Raw genomic sequence first — 19,954 nt, forward strand, 5'->3', positions numbered from 1 at the left:
TACAAATGATAATCTGGGACAATACTTCACATACAAATGATAATCTGAGACAATATTTCACATACAAATGATAATCTGGGACAATACTTCACATACAAATGATAATCTGGGACAATACTTCACATACAAATGATAATCTGGGACAATACTTCACATACAAATGATAATCTGGGACAATACTTCACATACAAATGATAATCTGGGACAATACTTCACATACAAATGATTATCTGGGACAATACTTCACATACAAATGATAATCTGGGACAATACTTCACATACAAATGATAAACTGGGACAATACTTCACATACAAATGACTTAAGCCCAATTTCTCAGGGCATGGCTTAATCTAATATACATTGGGCTCAGTGAGAGGGAGAATTTTTTGGAAATAAGTTATTTTTTAAACTTTTTTATTTTAGCTGGATTGAATCAAAACCCTAAGGTCTTAATTCATGTTCATGTTTGTATTTTAAGTTTCCACATTTTTTAGTGCTTTAGCTTAGCTGTCTAAAATCACTTTTTAACTATATTTGTTGCAATAATTTATGCAGCATGAAAAATAAAAGGCAAATGAATTATACAATTTTTCCGAATTTAAGGAATATTATATTATCAGTTTTGTTTAATGTTTACCAATAACTTCAGCAAACTTTTTGAGGATTTAAAGTTAAACAGCTGTTTAAAACATACATGCCAGAATTTTTCAAGTCCAAATCGGGACTTTCCATAAAAAATTGTCGGGACATTTTACCAAAAAGCGGGACACCTAAAACGATCAATCATTCCACCTTTTCTATATACTCAACAGTCAGTATATTACTTACAAAAACTCTAAAGTTCTGCCCAATCTTGACGAGAAATGTGTGTTCAGAATTTCGTGAGCACAGACGTTCTCCATTTTCCGGAAGTAAACACACTCCATAAATTAAAATGAGGGGTATCCCCGTATGCCTCGATTTGACATCAAATTGGTACAGGGATATCCCCTTGAACATATGTAAATCGCTTGACACGATGTGAGTGCATCGAGCACTGTTCTTATTCAACCAATCGTAAATTAACTCTAAATTTAGATTGATGCAATATGTACAAACTATTTTCTGAAAATCAGTCGAAAACGAAAGGTAATTTGTGAGAAACATCAATGTATATTGGTCATCATTCAATTTGTTTGATGTACAAAATCGGTGTTTTGACAGGATTTATAACCTTAGGTTGTATAATACACAGGATAAAAGTATCGTTGGATTGAAATACAAACGCAGGTGGCGTTAATTTCTGTACGATACATCTTTCGATAGCAATTAGCGACCCCTATCATAAAAACACCATGGTGTGAATGCTGATTAAATCAATAAGTTGCCGATAAATCGCTGATAAGGTGTCAAAAACAACACTGGTGCACTCGAGTAGTAGAAGTGGGTTGTTAATTGGGGGCAATAAAGGGATTAGCGATGATAAGTTTTAGCCAGAAAGAGCTTGAAAAGCGAATTTTATTGGGAACTTAAAGACCTTATATTGTTTTTAACGAGTGTCGGGACAAATCGTCTCATATCGGGATGCGGGGACAAAGAGCCCAAAAGCTGGACTGTCCCGCGGAGATCGGGACGTCTGGAATGTATGGTTTAAAATAAGTGATTTCACAAAGTAATAACCATACAAAATTATAACCCACACATATAGAACCAAAAATAATTGTTCACAGTTTTCCTCAATTTATGTTTTATTCGAAGTGAAATGTGCATTCTTCCAATGAAATGTATTCAAGTTGAATTCCTCCATTCGCGTAGCAGGAAATCAATACACTTTGTGTAAATTTGTCATACATATTAGTTTATATAGTATGTTTTTACAGATTATCTGGATCCTGTTGTACTTTATCAAAGGCCTATTAAATCTATGTATTTATATCAACTTTTTTTGTTTGTTTTGAAGTCATTTCTTCTTTTTAAAGGAAATACTTTTTTAAGCAAAATAGGACATGATGATATTTTATGTAAAAATCTTTAAAATAGCTAATTTCATAATAGTGTATTTTCATCCACATTAGTTCATTTTTATTCAGTAACATCATTAATATTTACAAAAATGAAAACCCAAAGAATATAAAAAAAACTGTTCATTTCCGAAGGATCCAGTTCAAGAATATTGAAACTTCAAATAATTTGAATGGAAGATGGGCTACTTTTGCCACTTACTACAAATCTGATGACAGGCTGTCGCTCTAATTCTATGTTATTCGATATTTATTGCCTCGCTATCCCGGTAAACCATTTGTTCCAATAATTGTCCCATAACCCATATATGGTGTATCATGTGCATCCATTCGATAAGCAATGAAGATGATGTATGCGGGACAAGTAACCATAAAAATAGCTAGAAATCTCGGCTATGCGATAACATAATTACACATGGAAGAATATTTCCCATAAAAACATGAATATGAAGCAGTGAAATGTGACCCAGTTTGATCCAAAGTTCGGACAGAAAAATGTACATGCAAGATGATTAAGATATTTTCCTCGCAAACGTAATTTTCCTATGTCCTGGAATAAAACTGTGTACCCTAGACTTTATTTTATGTTTTCCAGTGATGTAAGTAAGTCAATTTCAGTAAATGAAAGTGGGTTATTCTTATTCAAAACATTGCCACACTGGTCTCATTTTCTCCAAACATTTTGAAATACAGGAAGATCCTCCACACAAAAATCAACAAACAAACTCTATACATAAACAAGTAATATCTTTAAAAAAGATATACGGCGTTGATTGTGGTCGATGTTTATGAACGATCAAAAGTTATCTCTATGAGATAAAAAGTAGCGGATGCCTTTTTTCTGCGCAGTTCTTAGCTACATCACAAGCAAATCAATTACGGGGTGTTGCGCCAGATTTCGTGGCTTATTTTGCTTTATGTGATATTATTACTCAGATATCTATATTTACAGAATAGAAAAACACAAGAAACATGAAAATAAACGAGTGCATATAGGTCAGCCGGCAATACTCAAATCTTATTTAATTGCATAATTATAGTATAGTGAAATATTGTGCTCATGCTTAATAAACTGGTCTAAATGGATAAATATTTCTAATTAATTTTATCAAAATTGGTCCTTATCATGCAAATGTTGAAAACATATTAAAATCGATGATTGACATACCACAATAATATCGCCGAATATCTTTATTTAGTATCTTTCTGATCAAAACAGACTTCAAGTGCACAAAGTTTACGAGACAGCGTTTATATAAAGATTTCTGCAACTGACCGCAAACTGACCTTGATACCTTGCGGATTGGAATGCAATGCATTAAAGTTAGGTAACAATTCTGCTGCTGAAACGACGGCTTGTTTACGCCAACTGTACCACGACCAAGGCAACAGCTGTGCCTAAAATATTGATATATCGACAAAGCGACTAAACAAACTATTTACTCCATCAGACAAAAATAGCATAGATTCCAATTTGTTCCTTCAATGAAAAGATCGCAACCCCTTCTTCGAACTCCGGTGATGAACTGTATATAAACTCTGACTTTAACACACTGGCCGCGAATTGACCCGAAACCATGCGGGTTGAAATGCAATGCAAGTAAGTACTAAATATGAGAATATAGCCTTTAGTATAAACGCTTTTGCACTGGTAATTCTCTGAAAATAAAAGGTGAACGCACAAACTGTATTTATGTCGAAAATTGATTGTAAAACTGTTCTATCTATTGAGCCTTTTCATTAGAGATAAAATTGTTTCATGCAGTAAAACAGTGTTACAAAGACGCGGATATGTTTCCAATGTTCTGGTGTTATACTCAAATCAGCCAATGGAATAAATGAAGTGTATTCATTCGTACCTAGCCGCGGGAAATTTTATTTGAATAGTATTGGACACTTACAAAGGTCAAGTCAGGGTGAAAAGCTGGCTTAATACAGCTTACGCCGAAAAATACCCCTTTCCTGTACTGCAATACCCTAATTCCTATTCCTTTAATATCTGATCAAACAACAGTTTATATGCTTCATGCTCATGAATTAGAAGCAATGACTCTGTTTGTGTATGACAGCATCAAAAAGAGAAGCAAACATTTCTTATATAAACATATGAAAACTAGGACACTTGGAACATTTACAAAAAAATATGTAAAGTTAGCAATGGAAACAAAATTTAGCTTACAACAAATATATAATTTAACTGGACATTTGTTAAAGCCAAAGCACATAGTATTCTTGCAGGAATTTACCTAGCAAATTAAAGGGATTGTTATCAGAGAACAGCTGAGAGGCAATTCAGGTGCCATCTTATTTCATTAGACAACAAATAGAAGAACAAATAAAAAAGGTAATTTGTAAATCTTCTAAGCATGCAAACATATCAGTGTCACCATAGACACATACATTCCAGCTCTACAGCAATTAAGCCAGGGAGATGTGTCCAATTTCTTCCTTTATAGGAACTAATTCTGTGGCAATCTAATGGCTCGCAGCTGTCTTGCATGGTGTTTTATCACTTTTCCTAGATTTCTTTACATGGTTATTATTTGTTTGCCCTTATCTCTTGTTGCGCCAGGCCAGTGCTTTGCGGTGAAGCAATAAAATGAGGAGATAAATAATCATACTCTAGCTCCCTCAGTATTTATTGCTGAACACCAGATACTATAGATTATGTACAATATGGAACCATACATAATCAACAAATATGGAATGGGCCGATAAAGATGTCACATGCATTTTTTATTAATATATTAATTTTATAACCTCATTAAGTGTTTCTGAATTTTTATGAAAGAATTATACTGAAGCAAGCAATATGAAAACAAAGAGAAGCAAGCTACACACTGGCTGATATAAACAGGTGAAACATTCAGGAAACTTGTGCATCCCCTCTCATGTTCCATTTTTAAGACACCAAAAACAACAGCCTTCATCCATAGTTTTCTATCATAAAGTTTTTACTAATATCTGTAGGTCTTGCAAGCATTTGACCATGAGCAACACCATCAACAAAGCTTTCCTTACATTCATGTAATAAGTACTGGTACATTATCAATTGAATACATTTTACAATACCATGTTGTGAAGTAATAAATGAACATTATTCAGAGTGCAAAACAACATAAATGGTGCTGCCAAAGAATACAAACCTATTATGAATTCCTATATGCTTAAGTTATTATATATCTACCAATATCGCCATAATTACCTCTTATTTTCTTTTGTTATTGGACATTCTTTTTTATCACTGCAGACCAGACATTTCCAGACAAAAAGGCAATAAAGCAACAGCAAACAGTAATTCTGGGCTCCAAATATGATCCAGCATCCAAACATCACGATAGCCTAACATTTCTTTATAATCTTGGGGAAAAAACATAATGGCTTCCTTGATAAATGGCCATTCTTGCATTTCGTAATGTTATGTACTAACAAGATATATTAAAGTCTTTTGGCTGATAAAAACATTTTCCTACATGATAGGAATATTTCCATGTGTATTTGAAAGAAACAGGCTCAATTAATACAACTTACCAGGATATGTTATTATTCTTTCTTTCTTGTCCATTTAAAGTAGCAATATGAAAATTGTTATTCTGTATTCAATATCAAATTTGAAGGTTGAGATAAAAACAGGTGTTTTTTTTTAACTTTAAATACTTTCATTAAATTTTGAATGAATAAGTAAAAAGTATAGTGTACCAAAGAATTACTTTTTAAAGTTTAAATTACAAAATCAATTAATTCTTTTTCTTTATAATCTTTACTTAGGAAATGAAAACTTATTACTGTCTTAAACATTGTTCAACAAAATTTCACATGTCTTTTGATTGACTTTTTGCCTTTTTGGATACTTTCTACATCTTTTATGGCGAAGTAAGAAAGGAATTGCATTAATGCAATCTTAAGTATGGTAATTTCCTCATAGATTAGATTATTGCATGCAATAGCATCATCGCCATTGGCACTGTGCTCGTGCTAAAAAATATAATATCCTGTCAGTAATATAAGAAAACAATCTTTTGCCATGCTCGAGAGCAATTAATCACAGGTTAGTCCAAGTTTTTCGTATTCATTATGTATTGTACAGTATTTGGGCTGTTTGCAGTGTTTTTGAAATCATAGCATCAATGTGTTGGCAAATGAAGGCGAAATTAACAACAACAATTGTGCTAGAGGACAAGAAACATTTGCCACAAGTAACATTCGCCTGCAGACTAGTTGAATTGTGGAAGCAACTTGTCAGTTAACAAGTAAATAATTTAAATATGTTCCCACTCATCTTTTATATGTTTATATATACTATACCTTTACTTCTAACAAATATAGCACATACAGAAATTATTCATATTGTATAATATAGCTGACTTTTCCAGTAAAATACAATATACACAAACATGTAACGAGAAAATATTGTTTTATGATAAATATTTGTTTTATCATAATTTAAGTAACATAAATACTCAAAATAAACAAATATTTCACAAAATAGTTGGTAAAATAAAGTTAACCCATAAAAAAACACAGTGTTCCTAATTGCAATAACCAATATTTCAACGCTAGATGTGGTAATTGGTAACATAGATTTAAAGAGATACAAAATGCTAGTTTTTATTTTTTGTGGAACAATATATGCCATTCTAATTTCCCCCAATTGATTCATACAACACAAGAATACTAACTTGGTACATGAACATGTGTTGAATATATTGTCCCACAAAAAAACAAAAAAGTTTATTTTGTATCTTGTTAAAAGGGCCTTTTCTTGTTCGCATAAATTGACAAAATTGAAAAAAATTGTTTCTGATTCGCAAATTTTCGTTTATGATATTTGTGAGGAAACAGTAATACTGAACATTTACCATGCTCTAAAATAGCCATTATATGCATCTTTTGACAATTTAAAAACCCGAAAATTATAAAGCGTTGCAACGCGAAACGAATTAATAATTTGGAGAGTTCTGTTGTTGTCGTTATGTTTTGGGGAACTACGAGGATTGCTTATATAAAGTATAAAATACGCCTAAAAATCTATGCAGAAGGACGGTCGAGTGGTCTAAGTTGCAGGCTTTTTACTCCAGGGCTCCAGGGGTCAGTGGTTCGAGTCCCGCTGAGGGTTACCTTTTTTTCTTTTTTAAAATTTTATTCCTGATTTTTTACTGGAGCTTTTTATATCCAATATTTATATTTATCAATATAAAGAATTTAATGACAAACTTCCAAACATGCCTAAATCTGTGAAAAGGCCCCTTTAAATCTATGTTCCCAGACCACATCTAGCCTTGAAATTCTGGCTATTGCTATAAGAAACATTAATATTTTGTATGTGTTAACTTTATTTTTATATTGTACCAAATATTTGTTGATTTTGAGTGTTAATGGGCTTTTAAACAAGAGTGAACGGTTTCTGTTTGAACCCAAAGCATGATTTAAACAATCTTCGTTGAGGACCACTGTACAATGTTACCAAATGTTGAACCCCTGTCTGTTGCATTTATTACAATATAAGTATAATGCAGCATGTGACCCCTGGGGCATGGCCAGCTTTGATCATATGGGCTTGAATAGAACAAACTTAATCAAGGACCACTTTACGATTTCACAGACATAAATTATGCACCTCACCCTTGCAGTTTCAGAGATTTATTTATTTATTTACTATAAGAGTCTTTATTAATTATGGGACCCCTGGGGCTTTGCAAGTTTTTACCTCAAGGGCATGATCTTAACAAAATTAGTAGACAGCACCTACATGATGTAAAACTCAAAATATTGATTTCCTGACCTTTCCTCTTTCAGATTCTTACATTTTTAAGAGTTATTTTTTATGTCCCCCACCACTAATAGTGGGGGACATATTGTTTTTGCCCTAGCTGTCTGTTGGTTTGTTTGTTTGTGTGTTTGTTTGAACATTTGCAATACCTTTTGCAATATTGTAGATAGCAACTTGATATTTGGCATGCATGTGTATCTCATGGAGCTGCACATTTTGAGCAATGGAAGGTCAATGTCATCCTTCAAGGTCAAAGGTCAAATATATAGCTTCAAAGCGGCGCAAAAGGGGACATAGTGTTTCTGACAAACACTTATCTTGTTTAAATATGTTTTACATCTGGTGTCATCTTTGAACAATTGGAAAGGGGGTCATCCAAGGATAATTCCTGTGATGTTATTATGAGCTTGCATATGAAGAAAAAGTTACTGATGACGCATGACGGACAATGCATGGCGCACAACAGACAAAAGGTGATCCAAAAGTGACAGACAATGCATGGCGCACAACAGACAAATGGTGATCCAAAAGTGACAGACAATGCATGGCGCACAACAGACAAAAGGTGATCCAAAGCTGACAGACAATGCATGGCGCACAACAGACAAAAGGTGATCCAAGTGACAGAAAATGCATTGCACACTACAACAAAAGGGGATCCAAAAGTGACAGACAATGCATCGCGCACAACAGACAAAAGGGGATCCAAAAGCTCACCCTGGGCATACCGTGTACATGTGGGATTTGAAAACAAAATGATGTTGCTGTGTGTAATTGTACATTTCTGCATCATTTCACAACTCAATCTTGCATGAAATTATAAGAAACAAATTAAAACCTTCATGTTTAAAATTCCTGTAAATAAGTTTACAAGCAATTTACAAACACAAGTTGTCATTAGTGTTAATGTAATCATGATCATAATTATTGAGTGTTCCAAGTTTGTTGTAGTCATACACCTATTTGGGATGAGTAATAATATGCAGTTCACACTACATAAGGTAATGAAGATTATGATTAATTTCTATTCGATTTCTCACAGATTTGAAAGAGAGACTCACCAATCATAATTGTCGTACCTGACTTGGATTCTCATTTGGCCTCCATAAGGTGTGTGGTACAGGCTAATATCCTTGCACTGATAATCCAATTTCACAATCGACTTACTTCATTTATGTTGAAAATCTTGACAAAAGGAATACAGTATAAATATTATTTTATCAGTGACTTATCATTTCTCGCCCTACCCAATCAATTTCTAATTAGCAAATGATCACTTTTGTACACAGATATCTCAAATAGCAAGATCAAGGATTAGATTTCCAAAGTCTGTGAAGATTGTTGTGTAAATGCTGTGAGATTATCTAGTAGAACCAATTAGGGACAATTTTGTACAAAGATATTCCCTGACCTTCAAACAACTATATTTTTCAACTTTTTTTCCACCTGGCCAAATGTGAATGTTCATACGGTCATATGATCACGGGTAAATCTGTTAACACATTTTTAAGGAAAAGCAAAACTGTGTAAATAACACAGGAAATAGTACCTGTTAACTTGTTTTTATCTTAAAGTATCACAATAATAATTCAATATGGGCCGGTTTTCATGCCTCATTAGTTGTTTTGTTCCGTCCTTATCAGAAGAAACACAGACATGCATGTTTTGTTACAAAGTTCACTGGACAGGGTTTATATTGTTTTTATGAAATATGAAATTGTTAACATACTATCTGTCCACATGTTAGTAAGTATTACACATGTTATAATAAAATAATTATCTTCTTATAAATAAGTTACTAACTTAGTTAGTAATTTAGTAGATATGTTATTATCATAACACATGTAATTTGTATGAACATTAAATACAAAGCATGAATGCAAAACAAAAGTTAACACTTGGCCTATAAATGGAAAGAAAATGATGTATGTTTTGCTTAAGACAACTTAAATGTAGGGCCCTCGGTGAAGTTTTCTATTTCTTAAGTTAAAGCTAATAACTATTAAATGATTCTTGTGCTTTTTTTACTGGTATTCCATTTTCCAAGTGTTACGTTTCCTATGTTTCAAAGTTGCTTGACTCAAAACGTTAAGGGGACTTGTTTAGGGATTTTTAATATTTTCAACAAATTCCTTTAAATGTATTTACTTACAAATATATCTTATTTGGAATGGTATAAAATAATTATGATAGCAAGAAAATCTCTAAATAAATAATATTGCCTTACACAAGATTCAAACATGGGATCTCTGGAAGCAAAATGCTACTATAATTTATCACTGCACCATAAAGGCTTTTTTAAATTTCAACTGCGCTTTTTTAATGCTTATGATATTGATGCATATTTACAATCCTTTGATGAAAAATATTACCAAGGCTTTTGTAATTATTTTATGATAGGGATTGTCTATAAGAAATCAAATATTTTAAACAATTTTTCTCAGTTAGGGGAGCTATAATTTTGCTTGTTTTAAGAAAATACACCTTCTTTTTTGAACTTATGCCAATTATTTTAAAAACTGACATTTTGCCAAACAGTATACAATTCCCTTTCAAAACTGCCTATCTCTTCCTGTTTTTGCACAGGTTATAGTTATTGCATTTAAATGAAAGCTTTAAAGGGGCCTTTTCACAGTTTTTGGCATGTTTTGAAATAAGTCATTAAATGCTTTATATTGATAAATGTAAACATTGGATCTTAAAAGCTCCAGTAAAAAAATCAAGAATAAAATTTAAAAAAGGAAAAAAAAAGTAGCCGCAGCTGGACTCGAACCAGTGACCCCCGAAGTCCTGGAGTAACCTGGAGTAAAAACGCATTAGCCCGCTGCCGGCTATTCAGCCAAGCATACTTGATTGAAGTATTTTATGCATTTTATGAGAAATCTTCGTAGTTTCACAAAATTTAACGACAACAACAGATTTCTCTCCAAATTATTCAATCGTTTCGTGTTGCAGCGCTTTATAATTTTTAGGTTTTTAAATCGTCAAAAGATGCATAAATTGGCTATATTAGACCATGGTAAATGTTCAGTAATACTGTTTCCTCACAAATATCATAACGTAAACGAAAATTTGCGAATCTGAAACAACTTTTTTCAATTTTGTAAATTTACCAAACCGTGAAAAGATCCCTTTAATTGATCAATTTATGTGAAAGAATGCTCAATTCAATTTATAATTTTTAAGGTTCTTTACAATTGATGATCACTTGGTTCCAAAATGAAAAGTAGAACCTAATTCTTTTTAACAGAATGTTTAAGAGCTACTTAATTAAATTTCATATGATTTCAAACCCATTCTCATGTACCTGAAATGGTACTAAACGCATTTGTCAATGATTTGAACAAAGTCTATGGCAAGTGACAGCAAAACCTCCATTTATTTGACAACCCATGACACAATTATTAAGTGGTGTTACACTAAGATTAACCTTCTGCATACAAAACACAATACACAGAATTCTCCATTTTTTTTTATTTATATCAAGTTAAATCAAGATAGATCGTTGGTGGCCACATCAGTCAAATCATGTTGGCTGTGTGAAAGAAACAGTAATTGCAATCTATTGTGAAAATCAAAATATTTCAAGTCAATTAAAAAGGAATCTCATTTTTCAAATTCATTTGACAGAAATAATAAATGATCTCTGCCAAATAAAGTCTCTGAAAATACAAGAAATTTAATATTTGCAGGGAGGCTTGAACCAATCTATTGCATTAAACAAAGAAACCATCATTCAAAGTAGTTTGCCTTCCGTAATACTGTAGTTATTCCATGCTAATATCAAATTTGAAAATCCTGAAAGAAAATAATGCAGAATGATTAATGTTGTTTTCTGTGCTATTTTTACGATGAGATGTTTTTAAACATTATAATTAGATATTAATGCAGGGTGTCAGTTCATTACACAATTAGGAAACAGTTGAAGCTGAACTAGTGTTTGAAAGATTTCATTTGTTGCTGATGTGTATTACCTGTATCAACGTGCCTAATTTGTTAAAAACATCTGCACATAATCTACAAGAACTAAAAAATTATAATAAACTTAGTCGATGTTCTAAATAATATTTTATTGCTCTTTTTCATCCATAATTTTGATATGCATTCCAACGTTCATAGAATACTTAGAAATCTTCAAGATTATAGTGGAAACAAATTAATTTATGAAATGTAAAAAAATACTTCCATTGGTAATTCTGGACATTCACAAACAGTGCCTTAATGCAATTTTAGCATTCCACAGATATAAAGGCTTCACCAAAGCAGTGAAAGTCATTTATGATCAGACATAGAGTTCAACAGTTAATTGTTAATTTTCACAAGTGTCTTTCATGTTAGTAATTAGCATTGAAATTTCCATCAAGCTTCAGCAGCATTATTAATTACTTCTTCAAAATTCTGGACAAAACAAATATCATAATCTGAGTCATCTAGCAATTTTTATCATTAATATTCCCACCTAACATCGCCCAAAGTCATTAAATCAGCAAATGTTCCTCTGGAATCTTGGCGAAAATTCATAATTACCATACAATGTGACACTGTTTTATTATGCAAAAGCCCAATGTAATAATTGCCAATTAAAGAAACATGGCTGGCCCCTAAATCAAATGTGCCGCAGCAGCTCCTTTGGCCTACCACACATCCATTTCTGGTACCGCTCTATGCAAATGAGCTTCTTACCAATACAGAACTCTTTTGGGTTTGAGCAAATCTCATCACCTACACAATTAGATATTTATTGCTTCCTGCTTTGGGGTCTGTCTTGCTTGACCAATAAAACAATACAAGTATTTTAGTTTTAGCTTCCATAACATGAAATGACAGCTATAAGTATTCTTGAATATATGCTTTATAATTTTAATATAAAATGGTATGTATTTTTGTGTATGCATTTCTGGCTTGAGCATTTATTTGTATGTTTATTTGTAGTTATTGTAAGGACAATTTGCATATTGATACCGCTATTTAAAGTTGACTTAGCAAATGTTTGAAAGTTGACTGTTGTCATTGATTGAATAAGGCTGATGGATTATTAAATGTGATAGACATTGACAAATGTTAAGACTTGGCACTTGATATCCAAGATAAGCACCACTGAAATGTTACTAGATATTTAAATATATATAGTATAGGTACACTGGTACATGAACTTTTGAAGAATTTTTTTATAATCAACATATTTAGATATATTATATTGTACAGGTATACATGAACTTTTGAAGTTATGAATTTTTTGTAATTGACAGACTGGCATTGCAATTTACGATTGGGATCCATCAAGAAGCTCAAGAGATTACAAGTAAGCAAATAATATACATAAGAACTGACAGGACTAGAAAGGAGAGATGTACTGATATACTCTTGGAAAGATTGACAAACAGACAGGTGGACAAAAATACAGACAGACTAGCAGGCAACGGTTCAAACTACAATTGCATGTCCAAAGGCCAAACTACAATTTCATGTCCAATGGTCAAATTACAATTGCAAGTCCCATGTTCAAACTATAATTGCATGCCAAATGGCTATCTATAATTGCATGCCAATTGGCTAACTATAATTGCATGCCAAATGGCTAAACTACAATTGCATGTCCAATTGTCAAACTACAGTTGCATGTCCAATTGTCAAACTACAAGTGCAAGTCCAATGTTCAAACTACAATTGTAAATCTCATGGCCAACCTAATATTTCAAATCTCATGGCCAAACTGCTTCAAATGAGGTGAAGACATAATTCCTTCCAACGTATTTATGTTCTCTGCCCTAGAACTACTGGCAATAGCCTACTGTCATAAAATTAATGGCATATTGATGATGTTCAACCCTCGGGACTGTTGCCATGTACTACTCCTTATATTTCATTTCCATCTGTATTGATTGTGGCAAACCAAATGTTTGTCCTTCATAACTGTGTCCCAAGAAAAAACATAAAATCCCATCATAAATTGTGGATATTTTATCTCAAACCAAATGTGTCTGAAAGCGTAATAGATAATTGTCCAAAATACCAAACATGTCCATTGGTCCTTGTAAATTGCAGCACTGGGAGCAATAGCAATTTTAGGAGTGGAAAACTGCCAATGAAATATTGCAATTCAATAACAACTATTCAGTGGGTATACTTCATGTTGACTACTATTTTCCGTAAGTATTGATTGGTTTTTGTGTTATTTTTTTCTAAAGAAACTAGCGTACCTTCATGTGGTTGTCTTCTGGTGTACTTTATCACTCATTAACCTTTTGATTTTACATGTTTATCTTCTGAACCTTTCTTTCCCGCCAAAAACTGCACATGGACACGTGCTAATCGTGGGCATGCAATCATAAAAGTGTTAGTAATAAACTTAATTTTCGCTTTACAGTCGGAGCTCAACACAAGCGACGTGACCAATCATACGGCAACATAATAGCATTGACACGCATACAACAGCCATTTATTATGCGACGCCATATCAGCGTCATTTTAAACTGCCCAATTATCTTACGCAACGGAATGTACACACGTCACTTACAAACAGCAGCGGACGCGTGCAAAGGTGATTATTTCGCACGGATAAGCGTATCTTAAATTACAGCCGTGGAGCAATGTGACGCGTGCCTGGATCTGTCATTATGTGCCCATGTTTTGTCTGAATTTAACGATTATATACTTAAAATCATTCAATAGAGCAACGTTGATGTTGTCAGTAGTTATTATATCCATCAAAGTGGCACTTAAAAATGTTTAAAAATGCTGCGGTCGACTTTTGTAATTGGACACCACCTGTACATGCAATAATGATCGTAGTTTAACTAGTGGGAAAAATGTGAAATGAATGTATGCACGAGTAGCTGAGTTGACTGCGACACTTAAAAATGCCATGAGCATGGTATTGTGTTAGGTCGCCATTATTAATGGCCATTGCAACGAAGCGCATTGCACAAACATCATGCAATTGTATCTGAATACAAGTGCTTGCTCATTCTCAAACACATAGAATGCTTTTTCTTTCACTGCGCAATATTAAAATGCGTTACCAGCGTAAATGAATGTTTTAATCTGTCGAATGCGCATGGACATTCATTTTAAGTCAGACCGTAATCTGAAGTAGCTCTAGCAAAACAAACATTCCCAAAAGAAATGTTTGAGAATTCCTCTGCGCATGAATGGAAAACTGAGAAATTAAATTTCATGATTGATTTCAATTAGGACATTATCCATTAATGGAATTAAAACGATTAAGTATTTTAGGGGGCTGTCCAGATGTAAGGTTTAATTTTACCCCCACGAGCCCCTTTACACCAAGGTTTGTTGGAGACCAAGGGCTCGATGTCGACAATCGCACTCTCCAAAATGGCGTTCCGTTAAGAGGGGTTCATTATTCAGCCATAAACGGTCCAGTGTTAAGTGATTCCCGAATATTTTTCCTTCTGTTCGTCGAATGATTGAGTAGTTTTATAGGGCCCAGGCGTAAAACGGGGGTTCTTTTTCTATTAATTATGCTACTTGAAAGTAATAAAATCTTCATCGCCTGTCGTGCGTTTATTTCATTTGTCTTATTTGCAAAACTGCATTCAGCATTAAGTCGCTTCAAGTTATCTTTTTACGAGAGCAGATGGCATGGATATTATAGACATCAATTGATTTAAAACATGTTTTTTCGATAAAAAATGTAAATGTTTTGATCGTATAGTATGCTACCATAACAGATACTGATGAAATGGTATTAAATTGCGTCCACAGTATAACCGTGGTAATAAAAGTGTCGCAGTCTTTACAACGGAACTCACTCGTCTTCGTATTACGTGAAAGAATGTATTTTATTGTTGTACACATAGCGACTGCGAGTCTGCTGTCCGCGTTCGAGTAAACAGGCGGCAATATTTAAGAAATGTTGCTCCCATGAATGACGTTTTAATGAAAAGCGCGGAGAGCGTTCCTGTTTCGACATTTATACGAAGATTGTTTTATAGCGTATTTAAATTATCAACGAAGCGAAACACGCAGAATACTGAATATAAAAATGTAACTGAAACGATACTCTGGTGACCAAATATGCTTATGCAAATTTAGGTCATATTAAGAAAAAAATCAGAACTGAAATTCCGGCGATTTAACCACTAGTATTTTGCACAACGTCGGAGGATTAAAACTGTATTTTTAAAAGTATAATGGGTTAATTTTTGAATGGATAGTGTAAAACTTAAACGCCATTGTTTTTGTTCAAAGTAGACCTAATCAATATGAAACTGATCTTTTGATGCGTAAAAACAGCCGTTTCCTTGTTACCAATGGCACTTTGCGACCATCAGCATTCCTTAAGGTATGTAATCGGATTGAAATTGAGCGTCTTCGAGCGAAAATGGGTCTTATTGCCATTTGTGGTCAGCTCGGCTTCACACCAGCCCGGCCAGAAGCCAAGCTGTCCGTTATAAGTTCACGCAAGGTTTCGTGATGTCATTAAGGGACATGACAGCTCCAGACAACGCGGATGCGCAGGCTGGGCACATATTCACAAACTAAATATACTACTTTTAGTAAAGAAAGTACGCTATTCTTCAAACTTAAAAAAATGTTCTATAAAAATGCATTTTCTGTCAAAGTGGCCATTTGACTCCAATAATTGAATGATTCCTTTCAAAGAAACGTTTGTTAATGACATGATCACCTTCGGTAAACTATATATCTTGAAACTGAATTATGTTTTATCGAATCTAAGTGTATTTTTTTTTTCTTAGGTCTAAAAATTGGTTTGTAAATACGGGCCCAAGGCTGGAGCGTCACTGGCCGCATATGACATAAGACCCATTTCCGCATAGCCCCTTTCAATTGGTGATTATGCTTATGAACATGTAAATTTTCAAATGTAAATCAGAAGTAATAACTAGTTGTCAACCAAGCATAAAATGAACAAATCTATAAACATGCCAAATCGTCTAATATAATTATATTGCAATAAAGCTTTATTGTAATTGGCGTGGTTTAGTGGGACATTAAAACATAATCACCCTTTTTTTGAACACCGAAGAGACGACCAACTATGTCCCCGCCGTCTTTTCTTGGCATCCGAATGTGTGACTGCGTGTCGCCACATAAACAAAGATCGTTTGCTCATATAGAATTATGTTTCCGCGTTGAATTGCCTCGATTCTGTTGGTACTGAGTGTCAAAGTGTTTGTTGATTTGACATAAGACCCATTTTCGCATAGCCCCTTTCAATTGGTGATTATGCTTATGAACATGTACATTTTCAAATGTAAATCAGAAGTAATATCTAGTTGTCAACCAAGCATAAAATGAACAAATCTATAAACATGCCAAATCGTCTAATATAATTATATTGCAACAAAGCGTTATTGTAATTGGCGTGGTTTAGTGGGACATTAAAACATAATCACCCTTTTTTTGAACACCGAAGAGACGACCAACTATGTCCCCGCCGTCTTTTCTTAGCATCCGAATGTGTGACTGCGCGTCGCCACATAAACAAAGATTGTTTGCTCATATAGAATTATGTTTCCGCGTTGAATTGCCTCGATTTTGTTGGTACTGAGTGTCAAAGTGTTTGTTGATTTTTGGTCAGACGCCATCACGATTTCGGTAATTTTAAATGATTGTTAGATGGATCATATTAACCAATTAGCATACTATTAGTTCATGGCATTCTGGAAAGTATCAATACCTGGTTATAGTTCCTGCCTTGAAATACTGTTTTAAATGGTTTGACATATCTTATGTATTTGCAATTGAAAAAAATATTTAGTGAGATTATGTTATAACTTATAAAGATAAAACTGTACATATAGATATTCATATGTTTACATGTTGTTTATTTTTGAAACCCGAACTTGCCGCGCACTTTTCACCACTGGGCGTCATATCATTGTTTGCTTATAATAGAATTTGACATTGACGTCTTAGAACAACGAATGAACGCTTAAGTTGCGAGAATATAGGGTTTAGCTCTTGATTCATTAACGAACCTTATTGTATTGTATTGCCCATTTGAATACTATTATGCATTTACAATTAATATGTTACAATACGTGTTTGATGTTTACAGATCATACATATCTTTATAATTAAAAATACTACCGGTAATAATGATTCGCTATAAACATTAGATATTTTTCAGGCAAGATACGGATTTGATAACCCTTTTACGTGTATTTGGCCTATTCAGGGACAGTGCGTACTCTCGTCCTGAATCATTGCCCAAGATCACACAATCTAAACATATTAGTTTTGGATGTCGCTAGTTGACTGGAAACAGACAAGGACCACCTTTAGTGTAATTGGAGTCTTCATCTATATAAACAGGAAGTTCAGACGGGTTCATTGCCGCAGGTGATAGTCTAAGCGTCTTTATTCCATCGGACGGAGTCCATCGTTGAATGCAATAGCAGTTCTCTCCAATGCATGTAATTATGGACCTTACCACGCGCGCCGAGATTGGCGCCTACTTGGCAGGGACAAAACTGTTTGTTACCAAGTTCGTCGACATTGATGATTTTATGTGTTCAGTTTAAAACATGTTCATTGACGTGATGTTTTTTCTCTTTCTTTTTAAATATAGGTAGCAAAATAACATTTATGGGCCGCTCTAGTTTTATTCATTGTGTTTTTTTTTAAAGTGCTATGTTAATTGTTTAAAAGTATTTCAATATTGGTTATTTGCCTAAAATAAATGACCGTTAAGTAATTACTGCTGATGCAAAAGGATATTCTGTTCTTTTATATAAGGGTAGAATACATGTATATACAAATACTAACATCGGCATAGCAATAGTATATCATAGGTCAGCACAGGCTAATCAGAGACGACACTTTCTGCCTAAACTGGATTTTCCTATACATGAAAAATGCAATAAAAGTGGAAAGTGCCGTCCCTGATTAGCCTGTGCTTTACTGTGTTTATACTGCATAGGCTAATCTGGGACGACACTTAACGCACATGTATTAAACCCTCTTTTAACAGAGAGCGGCTAGAAAGTACTATTGGAATCACTTTTTACTGTGATTCTTTACAGCAGATAAATATTTAATGTAAACACGATATGTACACTGGCATGAAAACAACATGCAGATTCGTTGATACGAAAGTAGACACAATTTTGTTCGCCCATGGATATGAGTACACGTTTTTGTATCGGCGTAAACTGGTTCCCTTTTAGTTAAGATGAAGTGAACAATATTTGATTTATGGTACCATATATAAAGATAATTAATTTTATAAAACATTACTCGGTAATATCCATATGGGGGTTAATTATTGCGATAGTATAACGTTGACATCGTATTTACCGGTACTTTACTTAAAATATAAGACTCGCTTTTGTACAACCGTGCTTAAAGCATTCGCGTTCTGTCGCTCCATATTAGCCTGTGCAGTCCGCCTAGAATGTATTTCCGTTTATAAGAGACTTCCTTTAATCGAAACAAATCTGATTTCTGCGGCTCGTATCGTTCCTGATAAGCCTGTGCTGACTGCACATGCTAATCTAGGACGATATTTTACGCACATGCATAACGCCCGGTTTTAACAAGGGGCGGCTCGTGAATGATAGTTCGCAACGATGCAAAAAAGCATTAAATGTAGGTAATTTATTGAAGAAAAACCAACAATTCTTTTGGAATTCCATAATTACGATCCTCATTATTAAGTTAGTTTTGCAATTTTTTCGAACACAAACAAAACTTATATCTTTGAAAAAATATATGTTCTGTTACGGGAATAGTTACCATGTGTTAAATGAAGGGTTTCTAATGGGTCTCGTTTACTTGTTATTACCATAGTAACCGATAATATAAGGTTGATGAAGCACGAAGACCTGAAATTTTTTATATGAGGACCGAATTTGTGTTCAATGAAATTTGCGAGTGCATAATAACGGACAAAGTATCATAGCTCAATTTGCATATAAATATTATCGATTGTTGAGGGATGCACAAATCGAAGATTTATTGAACCATAATCTGCTACACCAGTGTTGCAAGAAACTTCCTAGATAACGTGAAGATATATATTGTATATTAGTGTACATGGACAATATTAATTTTGTTTGCTTTCTGGGTAATACCGTGAAATATTTTCTCAGTAAAATGAGAAATACATATTTTCACAATCGCTTGCGCGAGTGAAAATGTTTCATCATCATCATCATCCTCATCATCATCATCATCATCATCATCATCCTC

This window comes from Dreissena polymorpha, chromosome 12 (assembly GCF_020536995.1).
Source record: "Dreissena polymorpha isolate Duluth1 chromosome 12, UMN_Dpol_1.0, whole genome shotgun sequence".
NCBI lineage: Eukaryota > Metazoa > Mollusca > Bivalvia > Myida > Dreissenidae > Dreissena > Dreissena polymorpha.